The following is a 5,015-nucleotide window of genomic DNA, read 5'->3' on the forward strand; positions in this document are numbered from 1 at the left end:
CGCAGGAGGGGAAGACCCTCTATGAGACGGATTGATTCGGTGACTGGGGTAATTGGGATGGGTGTGTCAGAGGCGATGTGGTTGGCGCAGGATAGAGCAGGGTTTAGGGCTGTTGTGCATAGGGTTGCTATGAGTCGCAAACGACTCGACGGCACATAACAACAATAACAACAACATATTTGGACCAAGAAGTAATCCTCAGAACAGAGCAAGGAAACATTGCATGGTTCAAAATCATTAAAGGAGTGCATCAGAGATGCATCCTATCTCCATACATTTCAATCTATATGCAAACAGATAATTTGGAAAATTGGGCTTTATGAGAAGGAATGTGACATCCGGACTGGAGTAAGACTCATCAACAACCTATGTTATGTAGATGACAAATTTTGTTTCCTGAAACTGAGGAAGAAATGAAGCACTTGGTGCAGATGGTCAAGGACTGCAGTGTTCAATATGGATTGAAGCTCAACATCAAGAAAACAAAGATTCTCACCATTAGACCAATTGGCAGCACTACAATAGGTGGAAAAGAAGTTGAGGTTGTTAATGGCTTCGGCTTGCTCAGCTCTACAATCAATACTCTTAGCATCAACAGTCAGGAAATCAAAAGACAATTTGCACTGGGAAAATCTGCTGTCAAGTCCTGTCCAGAGTACTGAAAAGCAATGATATCCATCTAGATACTAAGGCCATGGTTTTTGCAATTACTTTCTATGCATCAGAGAGCTGGGCAAGTGTAAGGATGACAGAAGAATTGCTGCCTTTCATTTGTGGTGCTGGAGAAGAGTCTTCAACATAATATTGCCTACCAAGAAAACAAATAGGTCTGTTTTGGGGAAACTAAGTTTCTCCTTGGAGGCAGGGATTTGGAAGCTTCATCTCACATATGTGAGAGTTTCTGAAGCCCCTATGCCTTGGTTGACTGTCAGCATGTAAGTCTAGAATACTGTCTGGAGAATACTCAGTGGGAAGTTAGCTGAAAACAGCTTCCTGGACAAGCACACAGATGTGTCCCAAGAAAACAGGGTTCATTCATGAGACTTCATAAGACCCAGAAGAGCAGCTGAGACGCTTAACTAATAAGAAACTAACATCCTTGAGAGCTTGTGGAAAATACAGAGTAACAAGAAGCTACTGTGCTTGAGAATTTGTGGAAAATATGCTTTTTGTGTGCTTGTTAGGATTATCTGGGTAAATCATTAAAAGCTTTGAATATCCAAAGACAGGTTCCTTTCTAGTCCTAGAGATAATTGTTAGATACATTACTTTAGAGTCTTTGAGATAATTGTTTTCTGTGTAGCAAGAAGTCTGGTTATTCTGATAGTTATGGAATGCTTGCATTCTCTATACACACTAAGAAAAAGAAATGTTTGGGGCCTTTGCTTTTGCCTTTGTTCTCTGTGCTTTGATTTTTCTCTTTGTTTGTTTGTGTGTTTTTTCCTCAGCAGTGTTGTGTCCTCAGATCCCAGCTAGAAATCCACTACACACATATTTTGGGCATGTGCCCAGAAGGGAATGGTCCTTGGAAAAGGACATCATGATTGGAATGGTTGAGGAAGACCCTGGATAAGATAGATTGATACAGTAACTGGGGAAATGGGGGTTAGTGTGTCCGAGTCAAAGAGACTGGCTCAGGATACGGCAGACTTCAGAGATGTTGTGCAAAGTGTTGCTGTGAGTTTCAGGTGACTCGATGGCACTTAACAACAACAGTGTTCTCTTGCTCTGTTTGCACAATAGCATCTTGGTCTAGGTCTTTTGTATGATCACAATTAAGTGTTCTGGGATTCCCATTCTTCTCAATGTTAGCCGTAATTTGTTTTGGTCTACACAGTTATGTTTCTTTATATAATTAATAAAACACAAAACATTCTTCTGGTGTTCTTTGTTTTCCAGCCAGGGTCCAGCTTACATCGGCAATGATATCCCTGGTGCCTTAGCCTCTTTTAAATCCAGCTTTAACATCTGGAAGTTCTTCTCTATGTACTGTTCTAGCCATTTTGAATGATTGTCAGCAACATTTTGTGTGCATCTGATAGTAATGATATTGCTCAATAAATTCTATGTTCTATTGGATTACCTTTCTTAGGATTGGAAACAAACCTATGCCAAATTATTTGGAGGACATCTGCCTGGCCAATGACTGGAATAGAGTAATATCTGGTATTACCAGTCAGGAAGTAAGAAACTACATTGCACTGGGAAAATCTATAATTAGGAACCTTTCTAAACTATTGAGGAATAGTGATGTCAGTTTAAAGACTAAGATGTAGGTGCACCAAGTGGGGAAGTGAATGATTCTTTCTATAAAAAACCAAAAGTTGGGAGAACTCCATTCTTTACTGTCTAATCGCACACGAGCTTTCCCAGTATCTGTAGCTGTCTTATCTACCTCAAGTGGAAATAAACTTAAACACACACACACACACACACACACACACAGTAGACAAATGCTAGTACAGATGTAGAGAGATTGGAACTATCATGCGGCTTGTGGGGGTACACAATTGTACAATTGCTATGAGAAACAGTTTGGCACTTCTTTGAGAAGGTAAAAATAGAAATCATATTTAATTCAGCAATCTCACTACTAACTATATATCCTAAAGAAAGAGCAATGACACAAACAAATATATGTACACTCATGATCATTACAGCATTGCTCACAACAGCTGAGATGAAAACAACGCAAGTGTTGTACATTCACACAATGGTGCACTAGGCAAAGTTGAAAACTAAGAAGGAAGGAATGAAGCACTGAACAGCCTCGATTAATAGAGTGGATCTTAGTAAAAGAAGTCCAACTCAGAAGGAAAAACATGTAAGAACTCTCTGGTGGCTTGGTAGTAGGGAGATGCATTGTCAACACCAAGGTAGCACGGTTTGAATTCATCAACTCCTCCAAGAGAGAAAGGTGAGTAATTTTCTCCCATGTGATTTAAGGTCTGGGAACCCACTAGAGGGTCAACTATGAGTTGGTTCTGATTTGATAGTACACAGCAACAATAACAATCACAAAAAGCGAAAGGGTTGTTTGCATACAGAGGACCCAGCTTGTATAATTTGCTAAGGAGGGGAAATTAGAAAGGGTGGACTAAAAATTAATAGACCATTGTGGTGCTTTTAATAGTCATTCGCCCCTCTAGTTTCCAGCTACCTTAACTGCAGACATATGGTCTTGCAAGTCAGCATGGTCTTGCTAATCATCAACAGCTGATGCAGCAATAAAAAAATGGTTTCTCACACTGGGCAGAAAGACTTGGAGCAGCAAGACTTGATGTGAATGAGGAGGCTTGTGATGGTGAGACCCTCGTGAGACCAAACCCCTGGTGATGGAGAGCCTGGCACTGCTTTGGAGAAACTGTCAAGGAGTGACCTGAGGCTTCTTGCATTTGTGCTGGCCACAGTTGGATTTTGCTCTACTTGCCTTTGATGATGGAAGGAAATGTTTCCTGAACTGAAACAGGAGCTTGGACTAACTAGGACTTGTGCCTTGGAACTGTTAGACTAAAACCTGGACTTCTGGACTTATCGTGGGTGATATTCTTTACCTCACCCACTCTTCCAGCTTCCTTCTCTAAGAAAGCCCATTGTTAGGGTGGGAAGCCAAATTTCCTAATAAATATTTGTAATAAACCAAATGCTATATCAGAACATGAGGGAGGCTGATACAAGCTGGAATTCACCCTGCAGCACTAAGGCAATCCTTAAATGTTTACAGGGGAAGGCACTAAGGCAAACCTTAAGCTTTTACAGGATTTTTGCATTGCATTTGCTAACCCCTTCCTCCTGAGTAAAAAATAATTCTATCTGAATTTCAAGATCATCTTAAGAATAGGTTTGAAGCATTGAACACCAACGATTGAAGACCAAATTATTTATGGGATGATATTAAGGATATTACCCATGAAGAAAACTGGAGTGTAATCTTAATCCTATAGTTGATTTAAAAGCAGCCATCAATTAAGAAATCAGTAAAGCTCAATTACAACTTTATACTTCTTAATCTAATAATTGTTACCTAATTCCTAATACCAATACTGGACCACTCTTTTATCCTACTGAAAGACAATGTTAGTATAAGTAACAAGAATAACTTCTCTACCTCTTCTAGGTGGTATAACACTAGTCTGTCTTTTGCTGTACAGAGCTAACTCGTGGTTGTTGTGATGTTAAACATTGTGACACTGATGTGTCATATGCAATAATGGTTACCCATAGTGCACAGTGTTTGGTGGAGCTCCCCAATTAAAAAAAGCTTGGAAGTAGGAGCGGCATTCACTTCTGAAATAACTTGCCTCTGGAAATTCTACAAACTTGGAGAAACAATGAAAGTTATACAAGTGTTCAAGTCGTTTGTTCATAGGGCCACTATGAGTTGTCTACACTTGACAGCACTTAACACCTACCCTGTGCATTGATAGTTAACAACCAAAGGATGGCAATCCACTCGTGTTGTTGTTGTGTACCATTGAGTCAGAACTGGCCCATAGCTGATGCTACAGTGGGTTTTCAGAGGCAATTAATCACACAGGAGTAGATTGCCTATCTTTCTTCCACAAATTGACTGCTGAATTTGAACCATGTGCCTTCAAGATTACTGTACAGCTACTTGTCACTAGGCCACCATAGTTCAGTCCGCCCATAATTGTCTTATTTGATAAATTGTTAACCCAACCTAGAATTGCACCATGGAGGAAGCAAAAAGAAGTAAAAGGATCTTAGTAACATGAATTCTATTTACCAAAAACATCATCTCTAGCATCACTAGTATGTCTGCCCAGTGATAGTTATTTAATGGCCATAGTACTCTGTGCAAAAGTATCATACTCATTTGGTCTCTAATTAAAAATGTGTACAGAGCAGGGTAACACTGCATGGTTCAAAATTGGGAAGGGTGTACGCCAGGGATGGATCCTGTCGCCATACCTTTTCAACATGTATGCAGAGCAGATTATCCGAGAGGCTGGGCTCTATGAGGAGAATTGTGGCATCAGGATTGGTGGAAGATC

This window comes from Elephantulus edwardii, unplaced genomic scaffold (genome assembly GCF_000299155.1).
Source record: "Elephantulus edwardii isolate Elephantulus edwardi_28Jun2011 unplaced genomic scaffold, EleEdw1.0 scaffold00122, whole genome shotgun sequence".
In the NCBI taxonomy this organism is placed as follows: domain Eukaryota; kingdom Metazoa; phylum Chordata; class Mammalia; order Macroscelidea; family Macroscelididae; genus Elephantulus; species Elephantulus edwardii.